The sequence below is a fragment of the Trachypithecus francoisi genome, unplaced genomic scaffold (genome assembly GCF_009764315.1).
Source record: "Trachypithecus francoisi isolate TF-2019V2 unplaced genomic scaffold, Tfra_2.0 Lachesis_group0, whole genome shotgun sequence".
NCBI lineage: Eukaryota > Metazoa > Chordata > Mammalia > Primates > Cercopithecidae > Trachypithecus > Trachypithecus francoisi.
In genome coordinates, this window is record NW_022681453.1 from 54,575,896 (window position 1) to 54,592,736 (window position 16,841).

Genomic DNA, 16,841 nt, shown 5'->3' on the forward strand with positions numbered 1-16,841 from the left:
GAAAAAGCCATCTGGATCACAATTCAGAATGGGCAGAGGGTGTACCTGAGGGGAGGTGCAAGAGGGCTGAGCCTGAGGGCCCTATAAGTCTGTAAAGCTCAGAGGGTTATTATGCCCATTTTGCAGATGAGAAAACTAAGGCCAATGGGGCTCAGATGATATAATGATTATAGAGAAGAGGTCATTGGGAAAATGACCTCCTAGAGTTCTAGGGAGGATTCAGTGAAAACAATCCATATAAAATCTTCAGACAAGAGTTTCAGTTGGGGAATATGAAAAATTTGTGGAGATGGATAGTGGTGATGGCTGCACAATATGTGAATATATTTAATGCTGCTGAACTACACACTTATGGGTGTAGTTCTTGAGCAGAGGCAGTGATAGGTGGACACTGACTTGGGAAAACTTAGCTGGCAACTCGTGCACACCAGGTTATGTCTGGGGTAGAGAGGATGTGAAATGTGCATAAAAGCACCAATACCTGGAGGGGAGAATTTCCCCTGGGCTGCTGGCTGGCAGCCCTCTGTTGTCTCTGCTGTCTGGGGGAAGCTGTGCTGGCAGAGAGGCTCTATGTAGGGCGGCATTTGGGAGTTTTGCCCAAATCTGTGGGCTTCTAGGATAACCTAGAGGAGCGCTAGTTATTTGAGGGAGAATCTGACTTCTGGAAACTATCCAAAATCTGGACCTCAGAGACCCCATGTGTTCAGTTCTGAGCAAGATAGGAAACCTTAAAATCGTCCCTAATGTCCAAGCATGTGTGGTCCTTAACCAGCACTTGGCATGGATGGCCTCACTCCTCCGCACAATGACCCTGTACCTCAAATGCTGCTAACGTGTTCATTTCACACATGGGGAAGCTGGGGCTTTGCCTAGGCCCTACAGCTAGTTGCTGGCAGAGCAAAGTTTCAAAGCCAGCTTTGCTGACTGGAGGCATCCAGGTCTCCAGATGCCTTAGCCCCTGGGCTGACTGCCCCAGTGGATGGACCTGGCACCAGAGAAAAGGCAGGGCTGAGGATGCCCTGCACATACTTGGCAGAATGTCCTTGCAGGCATGAGCCTGCTTCTCCTGCGGCCTCACTCCACGCTCTGGGGCTTCCCTTCTCACTCAGCCTGCTTAGGCCGAGTGTACAGTGAACACGGAGCTCAATCAGAATGATTGTTCTTATTATTATTGTTATTTTTTGAGACATCATCTTGCTCTGTTGCACAGGCTGGAGTGCAGTGGTATGATCGTGGCTCACTGCAGCCTCAACCTCCTGGACTCAATCAATCCTCCCACCTCCGTCTCCTGAGTAGCTGAAACTACAGGTGTGGTGCCACCTTTCCCAGCTAATTTTTAATTTTTTGTAGAGATGGGGGGGGTCTCACTATGTTGCCCAGGCTGGTCTTGAACTCCTGGCCACAAGCAATCCTTCTGCCTCGGCCTCCCAAAGTGCTGGGATTACAGCCATGAGCCACCACGCCTGGCTCAGAATGATTATTTAAAGGTCCAGAGTCCTTTTGAAGAGCGGGAGGGCATGATGAGCTTGGCATAATGTGGGAGGCTGCCTTCAGGTCAATATAAGAAGCTGGGGCCGGGTGTGGTGGCTCACGTCTGTAATCCCAGCACTTTGGGAGGCTGAGGTGGGCGGATCACAAGCTCAGGAGTTTGAGAACAGCCTGGTCAATATGGTGAAACCCTGTCTCTACTAAAAATACAAAAATTAGCCTGGCATGGTGGCAGGTGCCTGTAGTCCCAGCTACTCGGGAGGTTGAGGCAGGAGAATCGCTTGAACCTAGGAGGTGGAGGTTGTGGTGAGCCGAGATCGCCACTGCACTCCAGCCTGGGCCACAGAGCGAGACTCCGTGTCAAAAAAATAAAGAATAGAAGCTGTCCAGGTGTGGTCCTCGGGTCAGCAGCCTCATCATCACCTAGGAGCTTGATGGAAGTCCAGGCACTGAGATCCCATCCCAGATCTACTGAGCCGGAATCTGCAGTTAGCGGGATTCCTGGAGAACCACATGCACCTTTGGACTTGAGAATCACTAGGCTGGGAGACCAACAGGTGTGGCAAAACCGCCAAGCTGCCATAGGGAATCCTGGGAGGCCCTGGGGTTCCAGACACCGACCCAGATTCCTGGCTTCTTATCCAGTCTCTCCATTTATGGAAAGTGATGAGTGTTCAGAGATAGGAGGTAACTTTCCCAACGTCACCCAGCAAGACAGGAGCAGAGCTGGTGTAGGATCTCAGACTTCTGGTGTCCTCTTCCTCAGCTTTAATCCCCAAGGCCATGAGGGGATCCCAGGGCTGCAGAAACCACAGGCTGGGCCAGGGCCAAGCAGGAGTCTCCTGAAGCTCCATCATCCTCATTAATCTCCCAACCTCAGAAGGGGTTGTTTTCCTGAGAGGAACAATCAATGCCTTTGGGGACAATAGAACCCCTGGGAGGGGGACTCTGAGAAGGCCCTGGGCTGTACAATGTAGATGGTGTCCTGCCAGCTCCCAAAAGAACAATCTTTCTTGGCAAGCTCATGGGGATGCATTCCCGGCAGCGTGACTCGGAATGGCAGGGTTACCAGGGAGCCTGGGATCTCCCTGGGGATGCCAGAGGGAACCCGAGGCACAGTGCCAGAGGAGGATGAGCACTGAGCTGAGAGTCCATGGACCAGGAGCCTGGCCCAACACTGCGCCTGATGGTTTTCAACCATCTACTTCATGTGCAGAAAACACTAATAACTATTGCTTATATTCTGATTCTGTCCATGAGCTCCATGACTCTAACTGTGGCGATGACACAGACCCAGAATTCAGAATCCCAGAGTCCAAGTCTCTGCTCTGTCATAAGTAACCCTGAGATCTAGGCCCTGGATTCTAGAGTAAGGGGCTCAGCATCTCTGAGCCTCAGTTTCTGCTTCTTTGAAATGGGTATGATCACACACCTACCACAGTGGCAAAACCTATAATGATTGACTGCATCAAATGTTGCTGGAGACATGAAGCAACAGAGGCTCTCATATGTTGCCGGTGGGAGTGTGAAATGGAACAGCCATTTTGGAAAAAGTTTTGGCAGTTTCAAGTAAAGCAAAACCTACACCTACCCTATGGCCCAGCAATCCCACTCCACGTAAGAGAAATAGAAATATATAGGAGATTGAGATCATCCTGGCTAACATGGTAAAACTCCATCTCTACTAAAAAAATACAAAAAATTAGCCAGGTGTGGTGGCACGTGCCTGTAGTCCCAGCTACTCGGGAGGCTGAGGCAGGAGAATTGCTTGAACCCGGGAGGCAGAGGTTGCAGTGAGCCGAGATTTCACCACTGCACTCCAGCCTGGGTGACAGAGTGAGACTTCAGCTCAAAAAAAAAAAAAAAAAAAAAAAAAAGAAAAAATATACATATATATGACCACCAAAGACTTGTACATAAATATTCATAGAGACTTGACTCACTATAGTTTAAGACTGGAAGCAACCCAAATGCCCACCCACAAGAGAACAGATGAACAACTTGTGATGTAGTCTGACAATGAAATACCACACAGCTCTGAAAATGAATGGCCCATTGGTACCTGGAGCACGTGGATGAATCTCACAATGCTGAGTGAAATAAGCCAGGCAGGAAGAGAATACACCATGCGATTCCATTTATATGAGATTCCAGAGTAGGTGAAACTAATCTGCTGTGGTAATGGTCAGAGCAGTGGTCTCTGGAGGGCAAGGAGGGATCCACTGGGAAGGGGCGGTGGCCTCCTGGGGAGGTGGCAACTGCTACAGCTGGACCTGGGTGTTGGTCACGCATGCAGAAACAGAGGTAAAAATTCACCCAGGAGTGCACCTGAGATTTGCTCACTGTACTGTGCAGTTTTACTCAATGAGAGAAAGAAAGAGTAAGCCATGTGGGAGGGATGGGGAGAACCAGGCCTACCTCCCAGGGAAGTTCTGAGAATGGTACTAAAGAAGACCATGTGTCCTGCTCCTAGTGGATGCTCAACCAAAGATTGCTAAGGACAAGCTGAAGTCTCATAGGGGAGGCACCTCTCATTCTCTTGGGCCTCAGCTTCTTGCTCTGTAAAATGGGAATAATTAGCTTGCGGCTCACAGAGATGCTGCTGCAAAGGTGACCAGAACAGGGCTCGCCTCCTGAGTGGCCAAGGTGGGGCCTGTGCGGCCGCCCTTCACTCAGAAACAGACTGAGAAGGGCCCAGTGTGGTGGCTCACACTTGTAATCCTGGCACTTTGGGAGGCCAAGGCAGGCAGATCATCTGAGGCCAGGAGTTCAAGAGCAGCCTGGCTAACGTGGTGAAACCCCCATCTCTACTGAAAATACAATAATTAGCTGGGTATGGTGGTGCATGCCTATAATCTCAGCACTTTGAGAGGTTGAGGCAGGCACATCACCTGAGGTCAGGAGTTCGAGACCAGCCTGGCCAATATGGCAAAACAGTGTCCCTACTAAAAAATATAAAAATTAGCCAGGCATGGTGGTGAAAGCCTGTAATCCCAGTTACTTGGGAGGCTGAGGTAGGAGAATCACTTGAACCCGGCAGGCAGAGGTTACAGTAAGCTGAGATCATGCCACTGCACCCTAGCCTGGGCGACAGAGAGAGACTCCATCTTGAAAACAAAACGAAACAAAGAAACAGACCCAGAAGGTGGTCTTCAAAGTGCCGCCCCACCCTTTTCCCTTCCATGAACGTAGCACAGGTGACTCCATTTGGCTCGAAAAAGTTTCTAACACCTCCTGGCAGGTGGAAGTTCTGAGCACCCTGGTCACAGAGAGGCCCAAGGGACTCAGAAGGCAGTGATCCAGGGGCTCTATTGGCCTCAGCTGAGGTCCGAGCCACTGACAGCCACTCTTCTGGTCATCCTACATCAACAGGGGGAGTGCGGATCACGGGCCATGTACAGGCAGAGAAACTGAGGCTCAGAACAGGTGAAAGGGCTGGATGGCAGGGGAACGAGACTCCGGTCCTGGTCAGTGTGACCCCAAATCCTGTGCTCATCTTAATATATCAATATGAAACTCGGAATGCTCTAAAAACCAGAGAACACTTGTATACCAGCTACGTGACCCTGGGGGAGTCAGTAGCCCCTCTGGGTCTCAGTTTCCCTGCTCCGCTGGAACCGAAGCTCTTATGAGGGCAAGGGTTTCTGTGTGTCTTGCTCTTCTTGTGGCCTCAGCACGCAGAACAGTGTGTGGTATATAGTAGGTGCTCAGCAAATACTTGTTACATAAGGGAAGCAGTGAGTCTGTGGACGAGGGTGGCGTGTAAGGTCAGCTTGGCCTGGTCCCAACCGACACCTCCGGCCCTTCCCACGATACCCCTGCAAAATGCTCAGTGCAGCTCCTCCCCTACCACCCTCCTCTGCTTCTTCATCTTTGGGCCTTATCCCTGTCCGCAGCCCCTCCTCCCTGCCTCCCCCTCCCTGTCTCCCTGCTCCCACGCCTTGTTCTTCTTCACAGAAACTTTCATGCCTAGGAGCGGGGCGAGAACTCTCTCTTCTCTGATCTTTTATAGCATTTCAGAGATGACATAGGTTTCTCCACAGACCAGGTGCTGGCCAACCACATCAGGCTTTGATCGCTTCTTGTAAGTAATGTTTTATTTGAATACAGTCATATTCATTTATGTATATCCATGGCCGTTTTCACATATTATATAGCAAAGTTGAATCATTGCAACAGAAGTCAATCAGTTTGCAAGGCCCGAAATATCTAATTTGGCCTCTTACAGAAGCTTGCTGACCCCTGTCATAGATGAAGTACAGGCTACGAGATTTTACATGTATTATTTTGTCACATTTTCACAACAGCCCTACAGGAGCTTGGGGACTACTGTTATGCCCATTTTACGGATGTGGAAATTGAAGCCCAGAGATGATGGGACTTGCCCAAGGTCGTGCAACCAGTAGGCAGCAGGACCAGGATTTGAATCCACTGTGCCATGTCCCTATATTCTGCAACAGATTCTATTGCAAACACAACAGGACTAGCTTGCACAATGCAAGTAGATTCCGCAAGTGCAAGAGAAGAGAAGTTCTGAAGATGAGGGTAAATGGGGCCAGAGGAGCCCCGCAAGGCTCTGGGAAGAGGCAGAATCTGAGCTGAGTCATTCAGGGAGAGGAGATTTAGCCGGATGGTGGGGATGGTAAGATAAGAGATCTGGAAGAGCCCACAAAGGAAATCCAGAAGGGTTGGCCAGAGAACTGGGGCAAGGCAGGGGCATGAGCCAGCCGGGGAGGGCTGGCCCACAGCCAGGGTGATGAGGAACTGCAGAAAGACGCCGAAAATGATGTTTGTGGGCGATTCATCCGCAGGGTCCCAAGAGGCTGCCAAGTCTACAGGCAGGAGAAGAAGGGAAATGTTGCAGGAAATTCCTCACTAGGCATCGCAAGGAATTCTGAATTCCCTAAAAAGGACATAAGTGAAAGTGCATAGCATTTTGCAGGGCTGGTGAGAAACAAGGTCTTCCCTGTGGCCAGAATGTTGGAAAACACTCCTCCAAGGGCACAATCTATGTGACCTTGGTCAAATGATTTAACTTTCCGAGCCTCAATTTCCTCATCTGTAAAATGGGGAGCATCATGGGCTTGCGTGACAGTTGAAGGCATTGATATTTGCAAAGCACATCGAACAGTGCCTGGCACAGAGCAAGTGCTAGAGAAGGATTTGTTAGGTAAACACAGAGCACAAATAAGATCCAACTTCAGCAAATATCGGCTCCCAACTTTTTCACCCCAAATGATTCCCACACTGGTCGGAATTCGCTGGGCGCACAATGTGGTTAATTTAAACACTGCGGCAGAGAGGTGAACCTGAACGGCATTTCAATGAACACAAACCTTATTTTTAACGAGACATACTTTGGCACTTGCAAGAACATTTAAAAATACCGTCCCTGTTCCAAAGCAGCATTGTGCGGCAACCAGGTCCAGGGAGAAATCCTTAGTTTTGGGGTCGTTGTTTCTTGGGGGGACCTAGGCTCTGGGGGTGTTGGCCAGAATTGCTGCAGGGGCTGCTGAAGGTGTCCATGGCTGAGATTTGGAGACAGACTTTGCAAGTCGTTGATTCAACCCCCAAGTTCATGGCCATAGTTATGTCTGGTTGTCTCTGGACCAAGGGTCTTCAAGGAGAGATTCTACATCTTTCTTTCCACAGCACACAGGGACACCTAATACTTGCCTGCACTGCGCCCATCCAGGGATGGAGTCTGGGACTGACGTTCCAGTGGGGAGACAGATGATGAACAGAGATGAATAAACTATCAAGATCATTGCAGAATTATATGTGCTTTGGAGAAAATTAAATAAGAAAGTGGGATAGAGAGACTCCTGTACCTGTGGTGGGGGCAGAAGGTCTGTAGGCGGGCAGTGAGGGCCTCTCCTCAGAGGAGGTGATGTTTGAGCTGAGAACGGAATGAGAGGGAGGAGCCACTAAGATCTGGGAAGTGTGCTGGAGGCAGAGAGAACAGTAAGTGCAGAGTCCCAGAGGGGGCTAAGCCTGGTGATCAAAGAGAAGGGCAGGGCCTTGGATTGTGATGGGCTACCAGGGGACTGTCTGGGAGTCAGAGGGAGAAAGAGGCAGGTCAGACCACACAAGACACCAAGGGGAAGCCACACCACGTGGCTCCGGCTGGTACCATGCATTCTGCATCTACCAGCAGCATGGATTGTTCACCCTGGCAGTTCTGTCCTGGCACCGTGCTCAGCACACAGTAGGTACTTAATAAATGTTTAATGACTAGTCATAAAACCCAGCTGAACTTCCATGTCAGCAGCAGGCCCTCAATCTCTAACTAAAGTTTGCTTGCTTTTAAATCAAGCACCTGCTTCCTGCATTTGCTTTCTTTCAGAAGGTTCTTGTGCATTTCTCATCATGACCTCTGTTTGCTCAACTGTTGGGCAAAAGGAATGCATGCCATGATTTAGACAGTGCAGCATCTTGAAGCCCTTGCAAAGGGGCTGTGATATCTTGGCCCTGACACCTAGAAGTCCCTTGGCTGGGAAGGATTGCATTTTGTTTGATGCTTGCAGTTGCAGTGAAATGTTGATGTCCAAGTGTTTAGGGAACAACAACAAGAGAGCCCACCCACGAACGAATTATTTCTTTCAGAACTTCCCCCACTCCCAATAAAGTGCCTGTGGAGTATTCCACCTAGCTTGCACTATATCCAAATAGTGCCTCATGAAGGAAAAGCTGGTTCCTTGACCCTAAGCCCTATTTTTCCTAGCCTGAGCAGGTTTAGGTCCTTTACCTGGGACCTCTCTCACTCACCCAGTGGGAGAATGCTGGGATCTTAGGCTCCATGCCCTGATCCCATATTGCAGTCCGGAATTTCTCATTTGAGGTGGCTGACTGCAAAAGATGCAAGTTGTTTTAAATATACTTCATGAACGTAAGGCAGCTTTGCAGATGTGATCCATTTAATCCCTGCTGTAAGGGAATTAATGACTCCCAATTTACAGATGAGGAAAGTAAGGCCTTAGGATGTTATGGGATGAACAGGATGTCTCTGGTGGGTTCGGATTGACCTGGGTCTTCTGACTGCCAGTTGCACCCAGTTTTCTACTGCAAGGGGCCAATACAAATGCAAAAGCTCAGTGTCTTGTCATGGGGCTGGGAGGGAGTTACATGGGACATTGACCTCCTGCCATCAGAAACAACTCAACAGAGACTGGAAAGCAAACAGAGCAGCTGTGCCCAGGACCCTGATGGCAGCTCCTTGGCAAATTCAAGGCACTAATCACAGGCCAGGTGCCTACTGCTTGCTGGACCCTAGGAACATCATGGCAAGCAAGGCTGCCCTCCTGCAAGGGACAGTCTGAAGGGATGGTGGTTATTAAGCCAAAGAAACTTGCAAGGAAGAGAACTTTCTGCTTGGACTTGAGGCAGAGCAGGAGCTTCCCGGGTGGAGATGGGGTGGGAGGGGGCAGAGGCAGGGGCTGCTGGAAAGCTCAGGGAAGGCAAGAACACAGAGGAAGGAGCCAGAGGCCAGCTTGGCGGGAATGGGGACCAGAAGAACATACAGGGGATGAGGCTACGGAGGTATTTCCCGCAAGGCAGCTGGAGCACCTGGAGTCCAGCTCATCCGCTGGGACATGAAGTTTGAGTTCAGAGAGGGCTTTACCTTGGGAACGCTCTTGTTCCCTTCCTGGCAGCCTGACCCAGCCCACAAGTGTCCCCGCACAACCGTAGAGGCTCTACGGGTGCCACCCTGGATCTCTGTAGGTGCATCCTCACACCCATGGGCTCTTCTGTACCCGGTGGTGAACTGCATGTACGGGAGAAGCACAGGTCACAGTCCCGAATGTCCACAGAGCTGAGCTGCCCACTCTTTCCAGAGGGAAAGGGAAATTTTGCTTGTGACTGATATTCACAGAATATCCTCCCAGCCACTGCTCGCAGGAGCTGCATTCCCTGAACTTCCTTCCTTAACTCCTTAATTATTGTACACTTCTGGTCAATGCTAAGGACCTAACTTCCCATTCCACCACTTGCCAGCACTCACTCCTGATTCCAGACGCAAATACCCACCTGCTTACTCGTGTCACTGTGGGATATCTAACAGGCATCTCAAGCATAACACAATTTCACCCGGTTTAGCCTTCTCTTCCTCTGGGCTTCTCACTTTAGCAAATGGCCGCCATATTCCCGGTTGTTCAGACAAAATCCAGGAAGATCTCTTAGACCCCTCTGCTCCCACACGCCTTGCACCCATCCGCAAGTCCTGCTGGTGCTGTCTCCAAATAGATCCTGAATTGGACCTCTTCCCCCTCCTCCCCTGCCACACCCACGTCCAAGCTGCCATCACCTCTGGTCTGGATGCTGGCAACTCTCTCTGGCTCACACACCTGCCCTGCTGTAGCCTGGATCTCACAGAGCAGCCAGATGGTTCATTCCAAAGCACAGGTCACATCATGCCACACCTCTGATCAAACTTCTCCAATGGTTTGCACTGTAATTAAGATCCAGTGAGAGCTCCATTTGCTGGCCTGCAAGACTCGACTCTGCCCGTCTCTTCAGCTTCTTCTCTGCCTCACTTCCCTAGTCACTCTCTCTACTGGCCTTCTTTCTGTCTCACCAACATGCAAGTTTGTTCCTGTTTGGGGCCTCTGCACTCACCATTCCCTCTACCTGAAACGTGTTCCCCAAGATGTGTGTCTACCTCCCTCTGTGATTCAGAGCTCAGCTCCAGGGCTTCTCTGCCAAAGGCTTTCCCTTACCTCCCTCCCTAATGCTTTTCCCCTCGTCATTTTCCATCACATCATACTGTTTGGTAGTGCCCTCAAAATTAACTTCTCTATTTGCTTACGTGTTCCCTCTGTTCTGTCACTGGAACATAAGCTACATGAGAACTTAGACTCTCCAAACTCTCTGTTTAATCATGGGGCATCTCCTATCTTCAATCCAGAACCCTGCCTGGCAAATAGTAGGTGCTCAATAACAGCTGCTGACATACTGACTTCCTCCCTGCCTTCGCCCAGGCTGTGCGTTTCCTCCTATAGTGCTGTCCCCTCAGTGGTCATTTTTATTAGTCAAAGATATTTTTAGAGGAGATAGATAGTGGTATATGTTTACTTCTGACCAAAGCCATGATGTCATCATTTTTACCCAGTTATGTCCTTGCTCTGTCATCATTGAAAAAAGTGGCATTGGAGACTCCAGTGTCCCACATTTGCAGCCTGGGGCCCTTAGCTCAAGTCACCAGCAAGAATGAGAGAAGGATGCTGGAAGCAGAGGAGCGGAGAAAGGAAGGGGACCCTGCCGGCACCTGGCGTGCCAGTCTTCAGGCCAGGAGCTTTTCTTGGGTCCTCTCATCTGAGTCTCCATCATCCCAAGGGGCAGATCTTATTTTTGCCATTTTGCAGATGAGCAAACTGAGGCTCAGAAGTTTAAACAACCTTCCCAAAGTCACACAGCTGGGAAGTGGTGGGATTTGGCCCTAGTCTGTCTCTCCAGGGGATGAACCTCTGAGGTTCCTCGAGAGAATCTTTGCTTTCGCCCCTGAGGATCCCATCTTTAAATGGCTGTGCATCCTTCTGTCCCCTTCTCAGAGGGAGGCATGGCTTAGAAGCATGCCACCAGCCTCTCCTCAGAGGGATGAAAGGGAGCATCTGGATGGATTGCATTTCCAAAGCAAGAACTCCTGCCATTCCTCAAAGTTTGATGGAGACCTTCCAGAGAAGGTGGTGCACATTTTGCTTAAACACACATGGCATCCAGACTGAGTCCTTCTGTCACACCCCACTGCCCAGCTCTGCTCCGGTCCCTGCTCACATGGCACTGCCTCAGTGGCCTCTCCCTTGGCCAGCTACACAGTCCTCCCGATCTCTGCCTCACATCTTGCCCTGACCTCGAGTGAGTTTACCTCACACACTTAGCACCACCAGATAATCTATTGTGTTATAAATATCCTAGCCTGTAATCCCAGTACTTTGGGATGCTAAGGCAGGTAGTTTGCTTGAGTCCAGGAGTTGGAGATCAACCTGGCAACCCCATATCTACAAAAAACAAAAACAAACAAAAAATTAGCTGTGTGTGGTGGCGCGTATCTGTAGTCCCAGCTACTAAGGAGGTTGAGGTGGGAGGATCAGCTGAGCCCAGGAGGTCCAGTGAGCCATGATCATATCCCTGCACTCCAGTCTGGGCAACAGAACAAGCTCCTGTCTCAATACATATGTATATATTGAGAGAGACAGGATTGTTTAGTTTAGTTGTTTTATTTTATATTTATTTATTTATTTATTTTTGAGACAGACTCTTACTCTGTCACCCAGGCTTGATCTTGAACCTCTGCCTCCCTGGTTCAAGCGAATCTCCTGCCTCAGCCTCCTGAGTAGCTGGGATTACAGGCACATGCCATCACACCCGGCTAATTTTTGTATTTTTAGAAGAGAGAGGGTTTCACCATGTTGGCCAGACTGGTCTCGAACTCATGACTTCAAGTGATCTACCTGCCTTGGCCTCCCAAAGTGCAGGGATTACAGGTGTGAGCCACTGCCCTGGGCTTCGTTTAATTCTTCATTGTCTTCTTTTTCTAGAACATATGCTCCAAGAGGGCAAGTGTTTCTGTTTCCGTTTTTTTTTTTTTTTTTTTTTTCTCATTGTCATGCTCTTAGTGTCTAGAAACAAGGCTGGCACACAGCCAGAGATCAATAATATTGGTTAAGTGAATGCATTTAATTACTGTATATACTCAGTCCACATTTTATGCCTTCCTAACGTTATTCTGAGATTTCTTCCTTTAAATAAAAGTTTTATTATATAAGCAATACAAATCCATAGTGAGAATTTTAAAAAAAGAGGAAAATAAGAACCTTCAGCAATCTCCCCATGCCACTAGTACACTGAGGAGTATTCTCTCATGGATTTTACTTATTCATGGATACAAATGTATTTTTGCAAATTCATTCATTCAACTATTAGTTATCACATGTTCACCGTATTTCAGGTGCTGTGCTCAGCACTGGGATCTTACTGCGCAGTTGACATTTAGGGCTGGAAAATTCTTGATATGGGGTTGCACTGTGCATTAGCCTTTACTCAGTGGATGCCAGCAGCACCTCTCTAGTCATGATGGTCAAATGTCTCTAGACATTGCCAAATGTCCCTAGGGGCAAGGGTGGGCAGAAATGGGCCATATTGAGACTTGTTGGTCTAGAGGAGGAGAGGGAATGTTTGTAAAGGATCAGTCATACTGTATGCTGTCTCGAGTGCCCATAAATTGGCACTCATCAATATTTGTGAACCCTTTCCACATCCCGAGATGCCTTCTGATGGCAACCTGGTCCACAATTCATAGCAGCAGTTCCACGGCCGGGCACTGAGGCCATACACCTGACTCTGCTTCAAAGGCAAGGACAAAAGCACACCACCTCCTCTGCCTATCTCTGGGCTGGCATCACCCAGCCTGACTCCACCAGTATCCACCAGAATGGAGGGAAGCATGGGTTTCTGGAGGAAAGGATCTCAGCCCACATATCTCTCACCCAGCACCCACTCAGCACTTCCTCTACGGCTCCCTTGCTGAGTGATTGACGGGCACTATTTCATGGAATCTCTACCACAATCTTAAGAGGTAGAGACGCTTTTTATGCCCATTTTTACAGACGAAGAGAGTGTGGCTCAGAGAGGTTAAGTGACTGGAAATTCAGGAAGAAAAGAACTAGAAATAGATGCAACTGGAAATAGCCTCCCTTTTATATTTAAGTCCATCTGGATTCAAAGAGAGTTGTCTGCGGCTGGCAGTGCTGCGTGAGCCTGTGTGTTAGATATTAGGAGGAATCTGGGGCTAGTATCAAGGTTCCCAGATCCTGACATCTTTTAAGGACATAAGCCAGGCAGCGAGAAGGGGACAAAGTCCACACACCTGGGTAGGGGCGCATCTGGCTCTGGGACTCCAGTCACTGGGAGGAACTGGACCTGTGGGTGGGGATGGGTCAGGGTGGGCTTCCTTTGAGATCTTGCTGGCAGAGCTGCGCACCCCTGGCCTGGTCCCCCTGAACTCCAGCCACTCCCATTTGCCCATCCCCACTCTAGGGGATAAATGGAGTGGCCCAGAGAGGCTGTCAGAGTCCTAGAAGGATAGAGACCCACTGTAGGATTTGGTCTCTCCACGGCCTTGCTCATTAGTAAGTTCATTAGTAAATTTTTGTTGAGTCTTTCCCAGGCCTGGAGATATGGAGATGACTAAGGTACAGCCCCAAAGAGGGCTTACAGACCATCAGAGGTGACAGGTTAGAAATGGTTGTGCTGAGAAGCGTGCTAGAACACTGGAAGAGATGAGCCTGTTGCCGAACCCAGTTCCATTGCAATGCAAGCGTATGTTAATGCTGTCCCCGAAGAATGGCGCTGTGGGACAGGGTCTGCTTTGGGTCAGGCAATCAAGTTTCCAAACACAGGACCAGTCCTTGTCCCACAGGATCTCAGAGACTCTTGTGGGCCTCAGTTTTCCAAATGGGATCATAGACCCAGTCCTTGATGAAATTATGTGCTTAGAGCACTTAGCTCAGTGCCCAGCACTTACGAGGTACTTAGTAAAGTCTCTAACACCTGTCAGAATGGCTGAAGTAATAATGAGAATGAATAAACACTGCCAGCAATCCCAAGTGTGGGTGAGGATGTGGAACTACTGGAGCTCTCATCTGTTGCTGGTACCTACTCTGAAAAAGAGTTTGTGCAGTTTCTTATAAGGTATAACATAAACCTACCACACAACTCAGCAACCCCACCCCTAGGCATTTACTCAGGAGAAACAAAAACTTATTTCAAACAAAAAAATAAAGTGTCTCTATTCATCATTACCCCAAACTGAAAACAATCCTAATGTCTCTCAATGGACGATGAGATGAATGGATAAACTACCTCTGGTGTATCCCTCCCATGGACGCCACTCAGCAAGAAAAAGCAAGGTACTACTGATACATGCAATTGGATCTCCAGCCACTGTGTTAAGAGAAGCAAGGCCCAAAGCTTACATTGATATGATATGATTTTTGATATGATTCCATTTTTCAATGGTATTATGGAAAAGGCAAATCTGTATATCAGTGGTTGCCAGGAATTTGGAGGAGGGAAAAGGTTGACCACAAAGTGATGAGGGGTAAATTTGGGGGGTACTAGAACTGCTCTGTGCCTTGATTAGGGTGGTAGTTACACAACTGTATGCATTTGTCAGAATTCACTGAACTGTACACTAAAAGGGATATGCTTTACTGTATGAAAATTATTTCTTAATTTTTAAAAATAGAACAAAAGCCTTCTAGAGTGTCCTTCAGCCTTGCTGAAGGCTCCAGGGCCACCTCCTGGGCCATTGCTTCCTCCCCTGGGTTGCCTAGGGCTGGCAGGTGCCTGCCTCCCCTGCATGGCAGCCCAGCCTTTCCCCTCCAATGTGGAGAAAGAGGCACAGCTGCTCTGGGATTCACTCTGCGTCAGTCTTAGTGGAAGACTGCTCTCAGTGGCTACCCAGGGCCACGGGAGCAATGGATTTCTGTGGGTTCTCCGGCTCCAAGGCACTCTCCCTGCCTAATAAAACCCTTGAAGAGGAAGGAGGCCAGTTGTGCTCACAACATCAGCGTGGAGGAAGAGCCTGAAGCATGTGCACCCGTGCATGTGCCTTCAAGATTTGGGGACTGAGGACCAAGTTTCAAAGGCCAGCTGTTCATGTCCACTGACACAAGGCTCAGCTCCTGAGCTCCCTGATCTCCTAGTCCCCACATTTTACAAGCCAGGGAGTGGTGACACCAGGTGAGGACTTCCTGTTGAAAGCTCCAAAGCACCTTCCTGCCCCCATGCCCTGTCCCTGTAGGTATGTGAGCTTATAACTCCTGGTCGACATGTGCTTTATCTCAGCAATCCCCTGCTTGCCCACAACTGGAATAACCACAGTGCTGGTGACCCCTAAGTCAACTCACCCTTCTGAGACGAAGATCTGTCTTGGATTTTCCACCATGGGTGACCCTCCCCAGTAGACATCCTTGAGACACTGTAAACAGGTCTTCCGTGAATGTGTAATTGACTCATTAGTTCATGCAGGCACTGGGGATTCAGTGCAGTGCACACTCAGCCCCTTTCACTTGCACGTCCACAATGTACTCTGTGGGTCTCCTCAAGCGGACTTGCCCTCATCAACCTGTCCTCCACACAGCAGGGGCCAACCCCATGCTCAAAACTTTCCAAAGGTCCCACTGATTTAATGATCAGGTTCAAACACACTAGCTGACCCCCAAGGCCTCTGAGGCCAGAGGTCACTGAGAGCAAAGCCTTGCATAGAGCTCACCGCTGTGGTGCCCCTGCTCTCTCCCCCTCAAATCATCCGTCATGCTCCTCTCCAATGAATCTCTCAATGGATCCATGAATCTACCATTTACAAGCATGGCATGCACTCACCTGTCTTAAAAACGCGCCCTTCCTTGATGTCAGTTTCTCTTATTGCCCAATTTCTGTTTTCCCCTATGGCTATAATCCTATCCTACAATGCTTGCTTCAAAAGGGATGAATAACTATAATGCCAAGAATTCTAACAGTCTTGATAGTTCAAGTTTGGAAAGCACTTTATAACACCAAATTGGTATGGTCCCAGATGTGGGAACTTAGGCTTGCACTGCTGAAGGCCGTTTAAGTAGTGCCATAGAAATCCATGTTTCCTGACCTTCAATTCCAGGGCACCTTCATCAGCCAGGGATCAGGGCAGGCCAGAGGGATTGAGACAAGATACCCAAAGGTGAGGGGCATCTAGAATAATAGGAGTCAAGTTCTAGAAAGTGAGTGTGCATGCAGAGGCCAAATTTGAGCAGGAAGCAGATCAGAGGACCTCAAGGTGGAGAAGGAGATCTGAGACCTGCACTGGTCCAGGGCTCAACCATGTGGAAGGCTGGGAAGAAGAAGGAACTCACAGATACGGAGAACAGTCATAGTAAGGACTTGATCCTTCCCTTTCTGCATCTTCCTAGTGCTTTCGGTATCTCTACCATCCCTGATTTGCAGCTTAGGAGGCCAGGACAAAGAGAGGTGAATACATAATATGCTCCCGGGCTGATTTGCCTCAATGGAGGCAAATAATACAAAAAGAAGGGAAGTGGATGGTGGAGAGATTTGAAAAGATTTTTTCAATGTTTGAGATGATCTATAATCATAAGTCAAACATAAATAAAGTCATTCACCTGTGTGGTGGAGCAGGGATCAGACGCCAAGCCTGGGGGATTCCCATACCCATGCCCCTTCCTCTGTGCCTCACAGAGACTCCGCCCATCCCAGGTTTGTGCTTTTCTGTTGGAAAAATTCCGGGTATGCAAAGGCCCAGAGTGTCCTTCTTCTTTCCCCTTGAAAATGGAAACTTGAGTAATAACTCTTGCAGACAT

General features: G+C 49.0%; 1 protein-coding gene across 2 annotated transcripts in view; it reads right to left on the reverse strand.

Moving 5' to 3' along the window:
• Positions 1–16,841, reverse strand: part of ATP2B2 (ATPase plasma membrane Ca2+ transporting 2) — a 384,948-nt gene that overhangs the window by 259,615 nt on the left and 108,492 nt on the right. The window lies entirely within an intron of this gene.